Source organism: Thunnus maccoyii, chromosome 2 (assembly GCF_910596095.1).
Source record: "Thunnus maccoyii chromosome 2, fThuMac1.1, whole genome shotgun sequence".
NCBI lineage: Eukaryota > Metazoa > Chordata > Actinopteri > Scombriformes > Scombridae > Thunnus > Thunnus maccoyii.
The window spans coordinates 38395252-38417372 of NC_056534.1; the positions used below are offsets into that span (position 1 = coordinate 38395252).

At 40.6% G+C, this 22121-nt stretch overlaps 1 protein-coding gene across 8 annotated transcripts in view; it reads right to left on the minus strand.

Annotated features, from left to right (window-relative positions):
* The window catches only part of ptprdb (protein tyrosine phosphatase receptor type Db), a 151350-nt gene extending 145076 nt beyond the window's left edge, over window positions 1-6274 (minus strand). For 7 of the 8 annotated variants that reach the window (XM_042429249.1, XM_042429240.1, XM_042429186.1 and 4 more), the window contains exons 1-2: window positions 6168-6274; window positions 5908-6020 (exon numbers count right to left, since the gene is read on the minus strand). The gene's annotated coding sequence lies outside the window, so the exon portion shown is untranslated. Of the gene's footprint in view, window positions 1-5907; window positions 6021-6140 lie in introns of all 8 variants that reach the window. The other variant, XM_042429170.1, reaches the window with a different exon arrangement.
* Between the last annotated feature and the right edge of the window lie 15847 nt (window positions 6275-22121).

Genomic DNA, 22121 nt, shown 5'->3' on the forward strand with positions numbered 1-22121 from the left:
GAACAATTTGAACCAGTGCAAACAGATTACTCTCTGATAAAGTAGTGATATCCAGCCGCTCAGTCATACAAACACAATCTTCCCTTGATTACCGCACATACTGAAGCGTTTTCTGCTGCATGATGCACTCATAAACTAAAACAGCAGGGAGACTGCAGGATGCTAAATATAAGATGCCCACCTTTTCACTCATCAACTATCCTCACTTTTCCATCCTTGCATGAAGCACAATTGATGAGAATTTGACATGTTTGCACAAGACATTTGGACATATCTGTATGCAGTCCAATCTCCTTTTATTTGTTTATTTGTTTATATTTACATTGTAAAATGTTCATTTCAAATGCATAATGTTGACACTGAACATATCTGCAAAATATATTTCATTATTTCATTATTATTCCTTTTGATATATGCTCCTGGCAACCGAAGCATTAGTAACATTTCACTGGTTGGGCTGTAATTATAGGCAACTGAAAGCGCTTCAAGTGAGTCGTAAGGTTAGGTAAAGATTGTGGCCTTGGTTAAATTGTTGCAAAAGTAGCTGTAGCCTTACCTTGACTACAGTCAGGAAAAACACCTGTCAATGTCCTTTACCACTGAATGAAATGAAGGCAGCAATCACTTCTCCTCCATTCAGTAAAGCAGTCAGAAGTATGAATGTGCTGTATGAGAACTATGTTTACACATCATCCCTTTTAGGATAACAATACCTCCACCTCCACTCATGTGTGTTTGTTGTTTTTCAGGCTGCACATATCATAAATCATCCCCTTGATATGTTCTTTATGTTACTCCCTTTACATTCTAAAGAAATGTTAACTCTGTCAGAAGTGCAGGCACTTGTCGATGGCTGTGTGATTACAGCAGTGCTTGACTGAGTGAGATACTAATACAAATACACACACACACACATATACACACACACATACACAAACACGCTAACCTATCCACACACCAATCTTGGCAGTGTAGAGTTGATACTCAGAGTGATTAAAGTGGCGTGCTTCTGAGTGTGTCACCTGGGTGCTCCTGTATCTTAAATCAGGACAGTGGGGCTCAGATTGGGTATTGACTGGCCCGCAGAAGTCTCCATCCATCACGCTGAGAAACGATAGCACAGAGGCCGCCCTGATGTAGCCATATACCACTGATGTTGCTCACTGGCTGGCTGAGGTGACGTAAGGTTAGGGGTTATGGCATAAACTGTTATTTATACTGCATGGTAAGCAGGCAGAGAGGCAAGTCTCAAAGGCAGATGTGGACTGACAGGCAGCATGTCTGCCGTCAAGATATGGATAAACACATGTTCAGAAGCTAACACAAAAGCAAGCGCACCTGTGACAAACACAGGTTGACAGACACATATGCTCAGACGTGCAGCACTTATCGTGAGAGATAAGACTTCCTTTTCTGTCTGTGTCCTGTTGTCGCTCACTCTCAGCGATATACACACAGACGAGCGCACATACCCACAGACGTACCACTCTGTCTTGAGGGCCTGAGCAGCATCTTTTGACTGTGTGCCTAATGATAATAAATGAGCCATCATGGGTGGGGAGGGAGGCACTAAGTCATCCCCTTCATCGACAGGAGGAAGACTGGGAGCCCCAAGGTCACCCCACTGTCAGCATCACTCTCCCTAACGACTCCTCTCGCTCTCTCACATGCATGCATGTGCGCACATACGCACACAAAGAGGCACAAAGTTCACACTCATACAATGTTCATACACAAACACACAAACACACACACACACGCAGCAGAGACCACCCTGGGGAAACCTGCTTCGAGACACTCCACTGTATTCACCTTCTACATACATCTTGTTTTTTTGGTTAAACACATGTGGAAATCTGCTACTAGGTGAGATTATTTTCAGGAACTTTTTTCACTAATTAATATTTTATTGAGGCTGCTTGGTGAACCCTTTAAAGTAATTCAGCATTTCCCAGACGTTTTGGCTTGTGAAAAAACAAAGCGGTGTCTAATGGTTCCTCTTAGCCACAGGTTGCATTTATCTAAGAACTGCAAGCAGTTCATCCAAAGAGTGAAGTCCCTCTCTCACATTGTTTCATAGAGTTTTTAGAAGCCTGAAGAGTTATAAAAAAGTGACGATTAGACAAAAGTGAACAAGCTGAATCTGTTAACCATTGTGCAACCCCCCATATTTATCTTTGGACCCCTTGGGGTGTCTCTACCACCAATGATCTAGATCATTTACAAGTTTAGAAAGAGAGGAGCCTCACTGTGAACCACACTCACTAAAAATATGATTTGAATGGTTTCGCAGTTGACTAAAGCACATGTTAAAATACACAAACTGTGTCTTGCAGGCTTTTGGTGGCACCTCATTTGTGTTCTCGTGCCCTCTACCCTGCACAGTGTACAGAGTGGCTTTTTCCTTTAGCAAAACATCACCAAATCAGATCAGCTTAGGAAGACAAGCATTGCATAACTGAAACATGTCTATATAAACTCCCCTGACCCTCCTGATTTCCGTCCCTCTCCCTAATGAGCTGCCATGCACTGTCATCTCTCAGAGGCACAGATCAGAATTCAAATCCAACGAGGGGGGCCAAGTGAATTCCTCCAGCCAAGAGCCACAAATTAAGGAGTCAAAACCAGTGCATGTTATTAATGCTGTGCTAAAAATGTTCGTTTGTGGGAGAGAGGAGGCATCAGAAGACGGGTCAGAGAAACGAACAGGAAGGTAGCGCCTTCACTTTCAACAGTGGGAATTCTTTACACACACACACACACGCACATATAGATTACACGTGCACACATTCACGCATGGGCACACACACACACAAACAGGTTGCAAGTTTAGACTGGAGCTGTAGAAAGCTAATTTGCACCACATTGAAATGCATCTCAATTAAAGAGAAACACATCGAGGTGCCAGGGGAAGAGAGAAGAGAGAGATGTGAGAGAACGGGAGGGAGGAACGGGGTGTGAAACAGATAGTGTGTGAGAGTATGAGAGTAATAGAAAGAGGGGGGGGGGAGTTGAGCTGAACTGTGTTTGGCAAGAGAAGAAGGGAGGGAGAGAGAAAGAGAGAGAGTGTTTTCATCTCTCTCTCTTGGAAAAACATCTCATTTTGGGATGAATCAGATTTAGAAAGGGTGTTAGGAGGTTGAGGCGCAGCTAAAATCCTAACTAACTTCAACCTCGTTATCACCAGCTCTTTGGTTCGGAGCCAGCACACCAGGGCTGTCCCTGCCACAACAGTGTGTGTCAATGTCCGTGTGTGTGTGTGTGTGTGTTTGTACTCACATATTTTTGAGCCCAAAGCCATGTACTGTATGACAGAATGGGCGGATATGTGCAAGACACAATAAGGTATTACCTAAGTGAGTAGGCAAGTGTGAGTGCAAACCTGCATCAATGTGCTTTAGGTATTTTTGAGAATGTGTTGAATGCTTGTCATGTATGTCCATGTTAAAAAATTAGTTAATATGCGCGAGTACATTTGAGTGTGCACGCGCTTGTAATGTGTGATTTAATAAGTGTGCATCTGAGAGAACAAACAACAACCGGAGGAAAGAAAAAAACACACACACACACAATCTGTCACATGGAAAAATCAGGATTGGCTTTGTGTGCCTCTACCATTTTGCACGGACTGTCATGTTCTTAAGACTGCAATGATGTTGCCAGCCCACCATCTTAACAACAACACCAAATACAAGTAGATCCATTCTTTCATGCTGTCAAAAGATACTTAACTTGTCTGCTTCTTGCAAGAGCACTTTAACCCCGTGTTTGCTTCTGCTCCAATATACAGCTCTTGTAGAATATTCTGGGAAAATCAAGTCCTTTTTGATCTCATTCTGGTGTAAGATGTAGCGAACTACTCCTGACTGCAGCGCTGGAACGCCATTATCATGATGATGTAATGCACCTACCTACCTACTTTATTACCAGTATTGGTGATAATCAAATGATCACTATAATCACAATCATTAAGAGGAGCCACAACATTACCTGGACTGCCATCAGTGACACCGTGTCGACACATCATCTGAGAATACATCATCTCATTTTCACCTGACATCTAAACTGATGGAGGCCATTGAGGCTAAATGATTGGTTGATTGCCTGCTCATGTCTAACAATGAGGCTCAAAACTGATGCTGTAGTGAAACATCTGAGACTGAGAGACGTCTGATCAGAGTACAGGAGGTGAGGTAAGGTAGGGATGACAGGTGACATCTCTCATTCAATTTATCTTAAATGTAGCTTAAAAACAAGAAATGAATTATGATCATTAAATATCCCCCTGCTTCCACTGGTGGTGCATCATTTCTTCCTGCGTTCTCGCCTCAGCTTTTAGGCCACTGTGAAAACTGAGCGGAGACACAGTGGACCCTCGACTGCTGTCCAGCTCTTTCCTCTCACGTCACCTGAGTTATAACTTCATTTGTGTTCAAGTCAGTGGTCGTGTTGGGTCAATCCTCTTAGCCTCCCTCTGTTTGTCTTGTGGTCGTATAGCTAAGCTAAAATAAGCAGTGGCCTTCTTTCATGTAAACCTCTTGCTGGTGACAAGCATGTCAAAGCCAGAAGAACCTAGTGTGTATCAGTGAAGGCCCTGACAGCTAAATATATAAATATATAAGCTAAAAGAAAAACTGCTTACATGGGTTTTCCTTTTTCCTTCCAATACTTTGAGTTAGCATAATCTCTCCCTCTCTCTCTTCCTCTGTCTGTCCCTCCTTTCTTTTTGCACACATATCCTTTCCTTGCATACACATGACTGAGCAGAGCCCACACACACACACACACACACACGCACACACACGCACGCACACACACAGACACGCACACACACACACACACACTAGATACCAAGGTACATGCTTCACAATGACAGCCCCATACTGTACATGGACGATAAAACACATCAGCAAACTACCCAGACAACCTCCACAGGCACTTTGTCATGCCCTCTGTGTCTTTACGGCCTCTCAATCTGCCCTTGATGACATGCTTATGAGCCTTTAAGCGGCCCTCTGTTGTGCACCGGCTGACAGATCGCGATGTCATTACATTAAGTAGGGACTCTCTATTAGTGCAAATGGTGGCACATAACCAGATAATCAGCTCTGGACAGCAAGTGTGGCTATGTGGGAGGTGAGATGCTAACGGATGGTGTGTGGGAGAGTAATGTTTTATGTTGGAGGAAGTGTGATATCTCCATTATAGACAAGCTTAATTGATAAACAGGACAATAAAAGCAGCAAATGGCCCCACAGATTTCTGCCTACAGCACAAGCAGCAGTACTGTAGGATGTCACTATACATATAATGGGGAGTAATGGCACTGACAATAATAGCATATTAAGTAGAGGCTTTAGAACAATATCAGACAATGTCATCATTGTAGGGAAATAAAAGACTAATAAAATCCCTCTCATAAAAGGAGGGAAGCTGCGTTTCCCTCAGGGATCTCTCAAATGTTTCTTTCTTCTCACACTCCTCACTCCTCTCACCTAATCGCTCCCCTACTCCCTCACCCCGGGTGTATTTAGCTCTCTTCACTCTCCGTGATAGGAATACTGACTGATAATTGTCACAAATGGCCACGTTTAATTCCCATGCATAATAAGCGAGAACTTTCGCTGCCACTGGGGGGAAAGATTGGAAACAGAGCAGCGGACAATCTGCGATACCACGCTGTCTTTTCTCCCAGCTTTTGGCACGAGGAATCCATCAGTTTAATGCTTATTGAAGTGTTTTGTGTTGATCATTTAAAAGAAGACAAAGTGATCAGGTCATGTAGACGCGCCCGTTACGAATCAGTACAACAAATCACGAGCTGCACTTTGAAATGTTTGCGAGAAGAAAAAAATAAAAATCCACGGGATTCATATCAAGCAACAATTTTGGGCAGAGTGTGCTCACCAGAATATCCGGATCAGTGCTCGGTGTACGGAGAATCCCGAGGAGTTTCCCGTGTCTTTCTTCACCCCAAGTTGAAGGCAGCGAGCAGACGCGCTCCCACAGTCCCGGATAAACTGCAAAGAGAGAGAAAAGGTAAGAGCACAGCACGTCAGCCCACAGACTCTCACATCCCGGGCGGCAATCGAGGTCAATTTCCCCCCACCCAACCAAAAAGTACATCAATAATTACACACGTTTAGCTCACTAATCCGGGACTGTACCTCTCAAACGAGACGGGATGACCACCAATGAGTGGAAGAGATGGTAAAAAGGAGCGAGCAAGGCAGCGGCTGTCAGATTTGACTTCAAACTGATGCTGACGATGCGCACCGAGATAAGCTCCGGAGAGAGAGAGAGAGAGAGAGAGAGAGAGAGAGAGAGAGAGAGGGAGAGAGAGAGAGAGAGAGAGAGAGAGAGAGAGAGGGAGAGAGAGGGAGAGAGAGAGAGGGAGAGAGAGGGAGAGAGAGAGAGAGAGAGAGAGAGAGAGAGAGAGATCAGAGGTGCAGCAGCGAGAGACAGATTCAGAGAACTGAATTAAAAAGAATCTGCCACTTAAAAGTTATTCAAGTAGGTCAAAATATGAAACACAAACCACCTTTGCATCTGAGAAACCAACCACGTGAGCTCATCAGAAGTCTTAATAAATATTCCCCAATTCCATAAAAGCACCTATAGGTGAATGTTTAAGTCTACAATGAGATACTATGATGCTGTTAGAGAACATAACCTGAGGCCAACATTCACTAAAAACATGAAAGAAAGATGATGTTTCAGTTAGCATCATGCTAATAGAAACCATGTGAATGTGAAGAAGAAGAGAAAGAAGAAGAAACGTCAGACTGCAGGTACCTTGATGTCCTTGAAGGTATGTAGGTAGGTATGTATGTATGTAGGTATCAGGTCCTTTCTGGATCACAGCCAGACTGTCCAGCTGGTGGAAGCATCTCATCCACACATGAAAACCACAAAGCCACAGTTCTTCCATTATTCTGAACAACTAACTGAAACAGATTTTTCCTCCTGCAGTGAGCACTGATCAATTTTAAAGCCACACTTGTATTCATTCACTAACCCACATGGAAGCTTTTTGTTGTATAACAGTGTTTCATAGCGGAGGGGGGCACCATGTTTTAAAGAACACCCTTTACAGACATCATAAAAATCAATACACGTTTATGGAATAATGCCTTTACCTGTGTGGAGAAGAATAAAGCTTCTGTTTCATGCCGTACTGTACAAAAGTTTTAGGCACTTGTGAAAAAATGCTGTAAATGTTTTCAAAAATAATTCCATGAATAGTTAATCAGTTAACTTTTCATACTAAGTGCATTGAACAGAAAAAAAACAACTTAAATGAAACGGATATTTTGCTGTAACCAAACCAACTCTCCTCGGTACACTCACACAGTGTTTCAAGGTACTTGGCAGGTAGGTTGTTCCTGCATCTTTGAGAAGTTGCCACAGTTCTTCTGTGAATTAAGGCGTCTCAGTTGCTTCTGTCTCTTATTTGAATCCCAGACTGACTCATTGATGTTGAGATCAGGGCTCTGTAGGGGTCAGACCATCTGTTGCAGGACTCCTTGTTCTTCTTGTAGGTGAAGATGACTCTTTATGACTCTAGCTGTATGTTTGGGGTCGTTGTCATGCTGTAGAATACATTTAGGAGCAGATAAGATGCTGCATTATGGATAATAATCTGAACATATAAACAGCACTGATATTTAATGAGTGTGGCTATTGTTGATGCCATCATCTACTAAGTAAACTGATTATGAGACAAAATGTGCCAACAGCTGGGTGTCTTGCCTCATAGTTTCCTTGGGGGAACCCTACAGTATGTGTACATTACAAAGACAAGAGAGAACAAAAAGGGAAGCTAGCAAACATATGGTGCTATATCCATATGTTAGTAGTATATTAGTGTATAAACGTAACAAATTACACACACTGCACAAAGCTTTCATATAGTGATGACAAGCCTTTGACAGCAAATCAACTTGTCCTGCAGTCTACATTCACATCCAGTGATAACAGGGATGGTCGACATTTTCATGAAACATTAGACTCAAACATCATTATGGGATGGACAGTGGATATAATTAATTGTGTCTACTGCATCCAAATCACAGTGTTGACACTTTCTGTCCCCCTGTGGGACTGAATGGAGGCATCTAGATCCCACAACCAAAGGCCAGATGCCAGCCTAAATAGACCTCTGTGCTCTGGTCAAATAATACAGGATCATTACAGGATTTTAACAACGTTACCAGGAGATAAAAGCTGCTCACATTTGCGTAGGTGTGATTTTTTTTTCATTTTCAAACAGACTCCTTTTTGGTGTGAGAAACAGAGCCAACCACTGCAGTGCTCATCTATTATTTTTTTTATTTTTAGTATTATTTTTTATTTTGTGTTTGTATTAAACTTTTATATAGAATATTCTGCTAGCAGACAGTTTGTGTCCCATGTCCTGAATATCCTCTTTTATTAACTGCAGTCTTTGTGCTTGGTGACTGCTCCTCACAAGGTAAGAATCAAAACACAAAAAAAGAGCAAATGAGAGGAAACAGAAACAGAAAGCGAGGACATGAGAGGAGAGAAGACGGATGGAGTTCAGGGTGAAGTCCATGTCTGTCTCATGCTACCTTTCCTGTCCACAGAGAGGATGAAGGACGTGAAAGGAGGAGGAGGAGGAGAATAATTCCAAGTGCTGAATCTTTTCTTTTCATATCTCATTCCTGAGTCACCACTTCATCTGTCCACCTACCCCTCGCTCTCCTTTCCTCTCTCTCTCTCTCCGTCTCTATCCTCTCTGTCTCTCTACCCTTCTGTCTTGTCCTTCCCTCTTTCCCTGCTCTCTCTCTCTCTCTCTCTCTCTCTCTTTCTAGGAGCATCTCTTGTTTGTTCATGCACCCAAATGTCTGCAACATCCTGCTCTCTATTTACAGAGCATGTGGGATGAAATGTGTGTGTGTGTGTGTGTGTGTGTTTGTTTACATGTGTGCGTCAGCTTTGCATTTGTGTAACTCTGTGTATCCGTATGTCTATGTATGTGGGTTCATTGGATCTATCATAGGATTTATGGATCGCCATGTCTGTCTGTCTGTCTGTCTGTTTGTTTGTTTGTCCGGGCGTTCATGGTGCCCAGATGATGCAGAATAATGACTTTGGAGATTCGCCACCAAGAGGTTGACATTTGTGGTTTTTAAATATCTCAACAACTTTTGGATGGATTGCCATGAAATTTGGTGCTTAAATTCATGCCCCCCCCCCCCCCCCCCCCCCCGCAGGGTGAGTTGCAGTTTTCCCTGAGTTTACTTCCAACACCATCATAAGATCAACATTATAATTTGTCCAATGCTTTAGTTTATGAGTCTGTGTTTAGTGCTTATTAGCAACTGTAAGAAGAACTGAACTTCATACCTGCTTAGCATCACTGTGGCACCATTGTCATTGTGACATTAGTATTAAAAGGGCCATATTATGCCTATTGTGATTTTCTGTTATTTATATATTGTTATGATGTTAAATATGGTCAAAATTCCAAAACTTGAGGTTAACATAAGTAGAAATGTTCCATGCAAGTCAAAAGCTCAGCCGTCAACCTGCTCTGAACACGATGTTTGTAACAGCCGAGCTGACGTTAGCTCGTCATGCATGTCTATAGATGGCCGTCCGTTGCTAAGTTTGTTGCTTGTTGGTTTTTTCATGTGTTGTTTGTGTTATCCACTCTCGGGTTTTATTGATTTGGATGTAATTTTGAGAAGTTAACATTTTGAGTAAAGAACAAGAAAAAGTAGTGAAATCTGACTGCTATAGTTTGTTTCATGGTTGGTTTACAGAGTGGCCTGAATTCAGCCATGACGCAGCTTTCAGAAACTAACCAATCAGAACAGAGTGTGCTCCTCGGGGACAGGGACCTTAAAGAGACACAAACAGCCTGTTTCAGACAGAGGCTGAACTGAGGGGCTGCATAAAGGACCAGTATGAGATAAATAAGGATTGTCCAGTAGAGATTAATAATATAGACCTGTAAATATGTATAATATGTCATTTGAAGCGCTGCTGTGCTTCATGGAGCCACTAGCATGACTGTAGAGTCTTCAGCTTGTTGAGACATGTCCAGTATTGTATGATGGAATATTGATCCTCTCATGGACAACAACTCTTTTTTTTTTTGTAATCCAATGTTAACAATAGGAAACTGTTAAAAGATACTTCCCTATATATAAATCAATGAGTCAACTGGTCAGTAAGATAATTGGTTAATCAATCAGCTGGTTTTCATTTCTCCTTGTAAAGGGCAGACAGAGGAAATCATGAGGAAGGGCAGAAGTGCACATTATGAAGCTTTTTCTTTATAGATTTAAAGTTTGAGATGTTCCTTGTGAAAGCTCCGTTGGCTTCAGAGTGGTTTATTTAAGACACTCTGGGACTCAACACTTCAGTAGATTTAGGTCTAAACCTGGATTTCAAGGTGATGAATCTTATTGCTATGCACCTACTGTTATATATCCATCTCTGTTCTCTTTCATGATTCACCCGAGTAATAAGAGGAAAGTTTTTGTCCGTGTTTTTTTATGCTGGCTTTTTAACGCATGCTAGTCTGGGAGTTTGCATGTGCTTTACTGAGCCTCTACTGTACGTACAAAACACTCGCAGACCTTGGGAAACGGCAGAATACATTTTGAATATGGATGGAATAGAGCTTTCATTTCTGAGGTTACATGAATTGGCATTGTGAATAAAGTATATTTTATGCCATTTTATACATTCTGAACTCTTTGCAACATCCTTTTTTCCACTAAAAGTAGGACAGACCCCCATTACTTCATAGCATGTTCACCTCTAAACCAGCACTGATAGTGTCAAAGTATCAATTTCCTATATACTACCATTGAATGAGACCCATTGGAAAACTATTAAAGCTGTATAGAGGCAAACTCCTCATCCCTCTGTCTTAATTATCCATCCCCTGGGCTGTCATCATTAAGGCGAGCCAGACACTGGGACATATTTGGCATTATATTTTTAATGCTACAACAACCGGCTCAGCAAAAAACCACCACAGATTATTCACAGCGTGTGTCTTGGCTCCGCTCCATATACTGTGACACATTATTATACTTTCAGCCCTCCCTTTCTTCCCCTCCTCTTCCTCCTTCTTGTCCCCCTCCTCATCTCCTCCCCTTCCTCTTCTCTCACCTCCTCCCTTCCGTCATCCTTACTTTCCCTCTTTAGATGCATTTCTTGTCCTCTCTGGAATGAAAAAGGAAAGAACAAAAGCACCTTCATGCATGTTCTGTCGATTCGCTTACAAGGACTGTATTGCGTGTATGTGTGCAGTGAGAGTGGGGCTGACGGTGCATTGTATGTGTGCCAGTTGTTTGTGTGCCTCTCTATGTGCAGCAGGAAATTCAAAAACTAGGCCATATCGACCACCCAGGGGTTTGAAAGCTCAGGGGGTACCAAAGCAACATGGTTTAAATAAGAAAAAAAAGCGTTTCAAACGCCATAAAGGGGGAAAAAAAAGACAACGCAGACGCACGTTCTCATGCACACACACACACACACACACACACACACACCCCTCCCATCAAATAAACCCCTGGCTCACATTGTGTAGAGTAACATCAAACACTTAATCACACACATAACTAAATAAATCTCACCCAGCTTGATAAACATCTATATTTCACTGATGCCTTCCTTCTCCAGCTCGCGCTGTTGGTCTGCCGTCTTCCTATAGAGGACTTCCCCTGCTGACAGCCCGAGAGCGATGATCTGCAGACCTTGTCACTATTGATCCAGTTCAGAGTATAATGGATATGAATGGGATCAGCTCTGATTGGTTTTTAATTTTATCTCTGAGGCGATGGTAAAACTCACCCTTTGACCACATCACAGATTTTCAATGAGATAAAACAAAAAAGTTTTAGTGTGTTTTGGAGGTGTTTGCATAGTTTAAAATTGGTTTAGGTCACAACAAAGTCACTAAAATCACTTACTAATAAAGAATAAGTGAACATAAATTTGCAATGTGATTCATTTTTGTAGACACAAACTGAAATCCCACGAGGCTATTAATCCTAAAACCTTACAGTGCTGTTGGTCTGTGAGCCAAAGGGGTGAAGTGGGGGTGGGATTGAAGTGTTTCTCTTTCAAGATGACTGGGAATATCAATAATGCCATTAATATTTGCCTATATCCTCTCCTGCACTGACAGGTCATCCCCTCCCGATGGCGTCTCTGTTTAGACATTGATTATGTCATTTCACTGTTGACCTTAGGACCTCAGGCTCTGACACAGCAGGAAATAGAACCCCGATGTAACCTCACACCATGAGGTCAAGTCACCCTATTGGACGGGGGGGGGGGGTTAAGAAAATATTTATGATACCCTTTTTTTTCAAATGAGGAAGGGGAGGCAGTAACTAAAGACACTGATTCATCTTGAGGCCTCGAAGCTTTAAGTTATATAAGACTTTTGATCAGCCCAGTGTCTACTACCAGTACCTCCACTGACACTGAGTCACTATTATTAAATGTGCAATCAGTGAAATATGGATCATCAAAAACATGAGAAGAGGATAAAAACAGAGCAGCTAAAGACTCTTAAACATCAGAAACAACACATGGAAATACGTTTAACAGATTTATTGTTGTTTCATTGTGATTATCTATTGAATAAATGTTTCAAACACTCAGACCAGGGTGTTGACAACAATACGTTCATTCATTTATATATAGGTCTGTGTTATTAATGGTATAGCCAACTGAAGCTGCATTATGGTGCGTTACTGAAAGTAACTGTTTGACCTGATTTTTCTTATTTACTGTTCTATATATTTCAGACTGAGGTTAATGTCACAGTGAGACAAACACAGTAAATAATGAAATGAATGATGGCTGAATTAGTGGATGAGTGTGTTCATCGGCTACGGTTGTCTAGTCTCAACATTAACCAGGTCATTTAGCTGATAAACTTTAACCACACCTTACTTTTGGAAGTCATGCCTCACAGGAATAAATAATTAAAATATTTGTTTGGCGAATGTGTTGAGCTACTTCCTGTACACATGGTCAAAAACCTGTTTAGTGGTGGTTTATTTTCACTTTTATCAATAACAGGATGAACGTGTTTTGTTGATGTGAGTCATGTTTTCTGATCAGAAACCACTATATTCTGGACTTGCCTTAATTTTTACAGTGATGTTCGTATCTTTATGAGACATCGTTTAAACAATAATGACACTATTCCTACTTGTCAAAGCAAAGCCTCCTCTGCCACTTTATACTCATGGCAAAATAATTTCATCAACACAACTAATAATGTTCAGCAGGGCAGCAACCGCAAATTAATTACTGAAAATCAAACATATTACCATATGCTCTGTTAGTGGGAAGAGTGGTATGTTTACAGCGATACTGCTGATTGCACATTTATGATGTGGTTACATACAACTTTATTGGTGTTATTTAAACTGCCCTTTGGGTCATTTTAGATTTTGTTCTGTTCTTTATACCCACCACAGACCTCTGTGCTTTTACCACAGTCAAATCTCTGCACCTGCCATGTTGTCAAAACACAGTGTGTGTTTGCAACAGACTGGGATAGGTGTGCAGATGCGGCTCACCAACCCATACCTAATTATAAAAACGTAACATAAAACTTTCTGCTACTGTATAAACAGCAAGTGGCTCAAACACAAGAAGATGCTTCAGAGAAAATGAATCATTCCCTCTATGTAGAAGCAGAACACCATAGAAGAAAAATAGGAAGGGGAAGAAGAAAGAGAGCAGATGAGGACATTGGAGCCTGTCTCTATGGCTTAAGATGTTGTGCATTAATTCTCTAAGGGCCTTGGGATCCCAGTTTCCCATGTTAATTGATATCCCCATTAAAGAGATAAGTAGGCTCCAGGAGGAAGAGAGGGCCAGAGAGCAGAGAAGTTACTGCAGGGTATGGTCGAAAAGAGAAAGGACGAGGAAGATGAGGAGGAAGATGACAAGATGGAATGAGGAAGAAAGACCCAAGACAAGAGAGGGCAGAGAAAACAATGCACCAGTCAGCCGCTGGGAGATGACCCCTAATGTTTTAGGGTTAGTTTTGGGCATGGGTGTGCAAGTGCCTCAGTAAATGTCTGAGTAAATATCCTACGATGTGTGTGTGTGTGTGTGTGTGTGTGTGTGTGTGTGTTTGAGAGAGAGAGAGACAGACTGAGGAGACCACAGAGAGTTAAAGAGAGTCTGCTTATTGGCTGACAGAGCTGCTCTCACCTAGTTCGGGATGAGTCACAGTTCGCAGAGCCGTTAATTACGCCGACGGCTGAATCAAAACCCAGAGAACGAGAGCAGCTGTCTGCACATTTACATATCACACAGCCTACATGGAGAGGAAGGGAGGGAGGCATGAAAGATAGAGAGAGGACAAAGGTAGAGAGAGAGACAGAAGGAGGGAGATAGAAGGGGAATTGATACAGCAAAGGAAAAAAGAAAAGAAAAGTGAAGAGGGACTAAAAAGACTTCAAAGAGAAACGCGGAAAGAAAATGAAGGGAAGAGAATGAGGACGGGGGGGGGAAAGGTAGCTGAGGGGAGTGAGAGGTGCAAAGAAAGAGTGACAGAACTGAAGTGATTAGAGAAAGATGCAGTGATGATCACTTCATCTATGCTACCAGTTGTGGGATTCTGCTTATATTTTTCTGTTTGAGTCTAGTTTGTGTATATGATTCAGTCACAGACGGCATCTCAAGACCCCCAAACTTATTCCTGAAAGTAAAAACAAGCTGTTAGCATGTTGCTTCTACATGATCAGCGAGCATTTAGTTTCCTGAGTCTTAGTGAAGTTCTCTATTCTATCAATAACAATTATTATTATTATGATCATTATTATTTATTTATTTGACCAGAAACAGCCTTAAGGCCAGCGCTGACCAGAATAAGTCTTGCTTTGATTTCAAAGTCACAAACAAGACAAGCCATTAGCATACAGCTGCCAACAGGCTAGCCTGCAGCTGCACAAAGACTTTACTTTCCCTCCAAAAATAAAGCAGCAAAACAATGCAAGTAGCAACGTTGAAGCAAGTGGCTGCTTTCTATTGATTTACTATCTGAATACCAAATACACTTAATACAAGCAGCTGTTGTGCTATACCAGTAAGATGAATACACATTCATTAAATCACTAAACACTAGTTTCAAAAACATGATTCCAATTACTAGGATACCTACAAATCATGAAAGAATGTACTGCAGATCCATGATTTGATGTTTAGCGCATTGATAGGATTACAAATCTTTATCCTTGAAATGATTGTCATCTACAACTCTGAAACACACTTCTTAACTTTCAAATAAGGACGAGAGAGAGAGAGAACTGTAGAAAACAGAACAAAGGTAATAAGGTGAAGGACGAGTGAATCGTATTCTAGTATTTCACATGTTTTGAAGGAGAGTTGTAAGTCAGTGATGACGGATCTAATTTGCCGCCGGGAACAAATTTCACTGAGGTGATTTCCAACTCAAATTTAAGATGCCGTCTATCGGAACACTTTAAAATCAAGTTTATGATCCGCTCTCATCAAACAGACTAGGTCACTGCTTTTTGGCCGTAGTGTTTACTGAGCGTGAGGGGAAGGCAGATGAGATAGTTGTGTCAATCACAAAGGCTTCGTTCATGGCAAGCAGGTGTCTGTGGTGGTGGTGGTGGTGAAGGGGGGGTGTGTGTAGGGTCTCTAGTGAACAGTCTCTCTCAGTCTTAGTCATCACAGAAACTGCACTCAGTTGAGTTAAAGCAAAAGAAAAGGACAGGACTCCAGATATGAGGCTTTAAAGCCTAACTGATATTTGATGTAACATCTTGTCAAGAACATTCCCTGAAAGTGAAATGATCAGCATAACAATCACACTCTTGTATAATAATTTAAGCAAAATAATGGAACCATAATAACTAATCATTAAAATCCCCCTCCGGTGAAAAACATGTTTTTCTTCTTGTTCTTGGATGTTTAAGCTTCACTTGATGTGAGTTTGAGGCCAGAGGGCTGTTTTCACATTCATCTGTTGAAGGGGGAAAGTTACATGTGCGTGCATGAGCTGACTCGTGTGACATCACAAATTGTTTGGAAGCTGATCCAATATGCAAATTACACAAGTGTAATGTGGAAACTTGTAACATTTAGTGCACATTCACTATGAAGAGACTGTTCAGTGAAGTAGGAGACAAATGTTGTCCGATTGTAATTGAAAGAATTTTAAGGAGGAAAAAAATCAGACACAAACAGTATTTTTATATGTTAATATATGTTATTATATATATATTTGGATGAGGTCTTTACAGTACAGTATGAGTCATTTACACAGTTTGACTCCAACGTGTATTTTATTCGTGACAAACTGGAGAATAAATGTCTTTCTGATTTTCCAGTCAGTCATTTGTATATATGGATTTTTCCTTATAACCTCTGTCTGGTTACAGAGAGAGTTTTAAATGTAGGGTCTGGTATTTGCATATTCAAATGATCAGTTGTGAAGTCAAACAAGCTCATATTGTTTCTGTAACAAAGACAGAAACATGATTCACTGAAGTCCTAAAACCCACAGAAACTGCCACACTGTCCTTGAGTAAAAGAAAAGCCAAACAACTCTGGAAACCATGAAACACAAAACCATTCAAAATGAATCTTTTTCTAGTATGCAAGCTTTTACAAATAAACAGAGATATAGATGAACAGCAGTATTTAGAGTCTATGAGTAAACATCTGAACACACTCTTAGTCATACATTTATATAACGTTCAACTAAACACCTCTCTAGAAACAGATCACAGTCTATATATGTGCTCCTGGAGTTAATCAGTATTATAATTAAGGCCTCATTCCAGACCGAATCCAGCAATGAATGGGGGCAGTACACTAAGCGCCCCCCCTCCTGCAGTACACTGCAGGAGGGGGGGCGCATAGGGGTCAGCAAAAAATCATGGTGGCCATGCGGCAAGAAGTTGAACTGGACTCAACTTTTGCATAAACACAACCCGACGTCACTGCGTTGACCAATCACAGACACACAAGTACACATTCCTGGTGGATTACTCTGTACCGTGAATGTCGTATTCGACTGTTTACCTCGTTGTTCAACGTGATGACAGATAAAACGGTTACCGACATGAAAACTTTCCAGAATTGTAAAATCCTGTCTGTGAGTTTTGTAAACTGTTGTGTAGTTTTTTGACATCTGATAATTCCTTAAATACATTAATCTGCACCTCCAACTCAATTTCCTGGATTAAGTTTCATTGTCTCACTGGTACCTCAAACAGCACCCCCCCCCCCCCACCGTAGTCCCCTGCGTCACAGTGCCAGATCACCGGATTTGGACTGAATGCAGCCTAATAGTGTTACTATTCTTGCATGTACATTAATAGTAAGATAAAACACTTAGAAGTTCCTGGTCTGTTGCACCTCTGATCAGCCCTACAGTAGCATCACTGATGGTGCGGTTATATGGACAGAGTTGTAACCACATGATGATGCCACAGTTTACTAACCACTACCCAGAGAGCATTCGGGTCTTTATTTACTGTTCCGTAATGTAGCCGCTCAGCCAAAGTATTCCATACAATTGTACTTGTTTAACCGGAACGACAATAAACATCTTGAATCTTGATTTTAACTCCTCATAAATGGACTAAAATACAGTTAATTATGGTTCATTTGAGAGCTTTACAGGTATTGGTCGATGTCTTTTTCTTTTTTTTTTTGCTGTTTGCTTGTAGCTTGGCTAATCACATCCTTGCTCCATCCTCTCACACAAACACACGAGAGTGTTATTGATTTTTTCATCTAACTTTTGGAAAGAAAGCGAATAAGCATATTTCCAAACTGTTTAACTATTCCTTTGACATATTATACTTCCTGTGCTTCTACTTCAAATTGTGATGATCAAAGTTGTTACTCAGGCGTCTCAGCATCATGTTGCAGATGTTTATACTGTATCTTTAATACAGTGTTTTCAGATTTATAAATATAGAGGATGGGTGGGATGAATCCAGTCATCAAAGCAATATAGGTGGCACTGCAAAAAAGATTATAAATGTTATAAATGCCCTCCTTTGATAAACGGCCATGCAGAATTATTGAAACAACAAAGGATAGTGGAGAGCTGAAGATGGTGATCATAATGATTTTAAAAGCCTTCAAGTGTCTCAACACAACAAAAGAGCTGCATCAGAAACCAGGTGAAGGCCATGTTAAAAGTGAAGCAGTAAATGGCTGGATATGGTACCCATATGAGGATTGTACAACACACCAGCACAGTCAGCCAAGAAATGATAGTTCCAACCAGTCTGTATCTCAAGAGCTTGTACTTCAGGAATGTCACAAGATGTACGACTGCCAAATAGCGCTCCGAGCAGACACAGCTCATGAAGTAGGTTCAAATTGTAACACTGGACCTTGTGGTGTTTATTGCAATTAAAGATGTGACATTTGCCCTACAGATTGCAACTTCACAGATGGCCTGGTTGAGAGAAAAAACATCTCTGCAGCTTTATTTCCAGGTCCAGTCACTATTAAACACATGACACAGATTTTGGCAGAAAGACCAAGAATGATATTGATTATGAGTGGAGCCCGAACATCTGCACAGTGAAACAGATGAGACGCAAGGGGCAGTAGACTGTGAAGTCCATCCATCTTGCCATCTACATGCCCTATAAAAAGATTAAACATCAGCATGTCTCAAAAAAGCTTCTATCTTCACGCAGCTAGGAACTGTACTTTTGCTAAATCATTTCCTTCAGTGGCTGATAAAACAAAGATTAGCAGATGTCATAAATCTCTGGTAAGAAGCAGTAATCCAGGGGCATTAAAGAGTGCTGCGCTGTGTGATAGTGGCCATTGAAATGCAGCAAACCAGGAAACAGCAGAGTAAAGTACAACTTTTAGAGTAAGACTGATGTTAAACAACGGTTTCAGTATTGACATGATGTAGCTGTTAACGATGTTAACCATGACTTTAAAAAGCTCAGTAAGACTTTTTTGTAGGTGCTGCTGTATTAGCTGTGTTGCTGTATTATTAAGAGAATACAATTATTTATTGGGAGCTTAACAGTTTGCACACCTCACTCCTTTGTACCCTGCATTGAAAAATGTTTTGTCTTGCATCTGAATAATTTGCCTGGATGAGCGCACACTCGGTCCCACTGCTGTATTAGTCACCAAAAAAACTGCCTCTGATCTGTGTCTATTTACACTTACGATCAGTTTTTTTTTTTTTTTTTTTTTTGTAGCATGAGAAAAGCTCTCATTAGTAGTTGCCTGTGTACACATAGGATGTGCCAGCCAGCTCATTATTTTGGTTTTTATTTGTCAAAGCATAATCACACCGTTTTATATAAAAAATAATTATAAAAAACAACTGGTAATTAATTGTTGCTGCATTTTACCAGTAATTTAAATGAGATACAATCAACACGCTATCTTATCTCTATATTGGCATGTATGCCTGTCAGCCAATCAGAATGAATGTTTGAATCTGCATGTGGTTTACAAAACTATCTCAAAAAGACTAAATTGGCTGCTTAATTACCATGAAGTTGGAACATCGGCCCATAAACACAAAAAACACTAAACTGCTGTGATTTTACTAAACAGGGAAAAACGGATTCTTGGTTAAAACCTGTTTGCAAAAAAAATGGACAAACCCAGAAGATTTTCGTCGGAAAGATTAAAGGCTCGTACACTCCGATAATCTGACATAATCATGCGAACCAAATGATGTTCTCCAATCTTAATTGACATCTTACTTTTGTAGTGTGTTACTTTGGTATCAGCTCAACCCTAATGCTTTGAGAAAAGACGCCCCATCTGTTCCAGTGTGCTTCTCAGGTCTTTGAAACTGCAGCGCTGATGCAAACCCTTCTTACAAATGATATGCAAATACTAAAACATTTGATTGTTTGTAGCAGAAACTGTAGTTTTGCATGAATGTACAGGCAAATATACTATAAATCTTGACGATTCTGCTGTCTTATTGTAACATAAAAGTCGCAAATTATTCAAAATGGATGTTGATGCAATATTGTAATTACTGATAATTCATAATGAACGGCAATGATGTTTTTATTTAACAATGTATGTTAGCTGGAAAACATAATGATTAAGGCTGCATCAATCATCATGAAATAGACTGGGCTGAAATGTTACAGCTACTTGGTACGAGGCAGTTTAACAGACCTCTGGAGGAACAACATCGCCTGGACAAACCCTGACTAAGCAGTGGAGGTGTAGCACACATTTGTGAGGTTCAAAACAGTTGCTGTGCTGTGTATTTTTCTTAAATGAATAACAACAATCAAGGAGACATACATGATGATAACTGATACTATGATGATCAATATTATCCTAAAAGCCTTCAGTTTCATGTTGCCCATCCCGTCTCTCTGCCTGACGCCTTCTCCTGGACCAGGATGTTTCAGTTCCAGAAGAGTAGTGATACAACCGTATAGCTTCACCCACACAGTTCAGTGTGATCTGTGCTAACAAAGTGTAGTGAAATCCTAAACTCATTAACACACTACCCGAGCAAGAGTGTACACTATTCCAGACAAAGTCAGTGGCTTAAACCTCAAGCAGACCACAGGTTTAACTATTGCTGGATAGCACTCCACACAAATCAATGTCAGGGAACAAGTATGACCTGTGATGATGAATCCCAGGAAAAGCTGTCTGGTCTTCATCAAAGAAGTGTCATGAAGAGGTATGCCACCACTCCTAAAATGTCAAAGAGGCAAATGAAGATTACAAAAGTCTCCTCGTTGAGAGTGTGATGTGATCAAGTGTCTTGACACTATCTGCTGCAGGATCTAGATACAGGGAGGCGGAGGATCATGTTAGCTAGGTAGGGTATTGCTGTTACATCGGTGTTGGAGAGGTCAATACAGAAGGGCACCAAAGAGCAGTGTCCAAAACTAGTGTGATTCATCCTGGGGGGCTACAGAAAGAAGCATGAATATAATGATGTGACTTCAGGCAGCATGTTCATGAGCCTCTAGACATTGTTTGTATGTTTGTGAACAATATCTTTGCATGTTACTAAATTCTACTCTTGCTTTAATTCAATACTTCTCATTTTAGTGGCTATTAGTGTTAATGTTATGTCCACTAGTACTGTACTAGTCTGATTATAAATATGTTTGCTTGAATTTGTATCAATGAAGATGTGAATGAAATAACATCAAAGTGTTTGAGGTTTTACAAGCAAATGTATCCCCAACTTCATATGAACAAAACAAGCAACTGATTCAGATATTTCTGAACTGAAATAACAACATCATTGCCAAACCTGTTATTTGCAGGTGTTATCTCACTCTCCATGACAGTACATGCTTGTGTTGTCTTTTTTAATAGACTGATGCACTTCCATAACTTCTGAAACCAGAGGCACACAGCTAATGGTAAACAAATACCAAAGTGCACGGACCATCACCTATGACCTGAGTCACTTATATTATATATTATATACTTATTTTATAGTCTGAGCATAGTAGGATATGGTAGGGAGGCAAATTGCTTATGTTATATGGAATTTTGTCTTTGTTAATTTACAAAAAGTAATAAAATATCTTACTGAAAAATCACAAAGTAAAAACCAGTAGCTAAACTTGATAGAGGTAATTATTTAAATATTGTTTTGTGTATATTCAAAGTGATAATAAAAGTCAGACATGAGTTTAATGATATCATTATCATCAACTCATCATTACCTCATCATTATGACTAACGATAAAATGATTGCATTGAATATCACATCAAGTCTGTTAAAATGAGTTTGGGTTCATCACAGCTCATCTACAGCAGCATTAGTGTGTGTTGGAGGTTGTACTGTAAGGCACACCCGTAGCTTTGAGCAAGAAGTAGCTGAATTTTGGCAATTTGACGAGAAAAATAGTATTTTGAGAAAGGTTAGAGGAATAAAGCTATGATCTAAATCTCTGAACCACTTACCAGACTAACCCATATGAAGCAAACCTGCATCTCAAAGATTTCTTTGCTTTTGGAAAATCCCCACTGCTCGGTGGCTCCCTGAACAGATGGAGCACAACTAGCCACAGGAGTCACTATCAGCCAAAAGATACCAATGAGGACAGAGGATATAGATTTCATAAAGAGCATTA